The following is a 1,018-nucleotide window of genomic DNA, read 5'->3' on the forward strand; positions in this document are numbered from 1 at the left end:
TACCTCTTTTTCGTTTTCTTTTTTTTGTTGGTCGTGGGGCTTGAACTCTGGGCTTGGGCACTTTCCCTGCAGGTTCTTCAGCTCAAAGCATGCGCTCTACTGTTTGAGCCAAACACCACTTCTGGTTTTCTAGTGGTTTATTGAAGTTAAGAGTCTCACAGAATTTCCTTCCCAGGCTGGCTTTGAACCATGATCCTCAGATCTCAGCCTCCTGAATAGCTAGGATTACAGGCATGAACCATCAGCTCCTGGCTATGATGGTTAGATATCACAAAGTAGGTGGCAATGCCTTTACCCTATGCTTGTTGGCAGGCCCAAGGGCCTCTTCCATCCTTGTCAAGGTGAGTGCTAACCTTCTCTCCTTTCATAAAACACTAATTACCATTTTAAAAACAGGTACTTAACACATTTCCTACATTTTATATTACATATTAACTGCTTTGACACTGAATCCAGGAAAAATAAAGAAACAGGAAAGTGAACCTTTGTCAGATGGTAGTGATACCATCAAGCTTAGTTCCAATACCAGCAGCTGTTGGCTCTGTACTATGGGTCTAAGAACACAGGCATAAGTTCTTTCACAAGTTGATCATGTAAATCAATATGCAGTGACATACTCACCTTTTTCAACAATGGAGGATACACCGTTTCATTTTTCACTAGTTTTCATATGCAGTCTCAAAACCCATTATTTTCATTACCTTTAACTGATGTTAAACTACTGTTTTCTGTGTTATGTGACAAAAGAAATTCTGAAGATACTATATATTTTTTTCAATTATCTGCATTAATTATAAGGGTGTCTAAAAAGAGCATGATCTAGTGAGGAGAGTCCTTTGAAAGAAGTACTATGATCTTCACATTGTTAAAATGCATTCTTCTTTTGGTCTTGAAAATATAAACTTCTCTGTGATAGAGTCTATTTAGAGGCTGGATGAGATAGCAAAGTTCTGAGGAATAACAACAACAAAAAATCTTGTCTCAATCATCAATCATAAGCAAAGGAATTCTACCAGCA

The 1,018-nt window shown here is 37.8% G+C and overlaps 1 non-coding gene across 1 annotated transcript; it reads right to left on the reverse strand.

The window, feature by feature from the left end:
* Nucleotides 1-249: 249 nt before the first annotated feature.
* On the reverse strand, nt 250-375 carry LOC138833066 (U6atac minor spliceosomal RNA). Its single transcript, XR_011373781.1, has one exon. It is a non-coding gene; the product is annotated as a U6atac minor spliceosomal RNA (small nuclear RNA).
* Nucleotides 376-1,018: the final 643 nt, after the last annotated feature.

This window comes from Dipodomys merriami, unplaced genomic scaffold (genome assembly GCF_024711535.1).
Source record: "Dipodomys merriami isolate MVZ:Mamm:240054 unplaced genomic scaffold, mDipMer1.0.p SCAF_20, whole genome shotgun sequence".
Lineage (NCBI taxonomy): Eukaryota > Metazoa > Chordata > Mammalia > Rodentia > Heteromyidae > Dipodomys > Dipodomys merriami.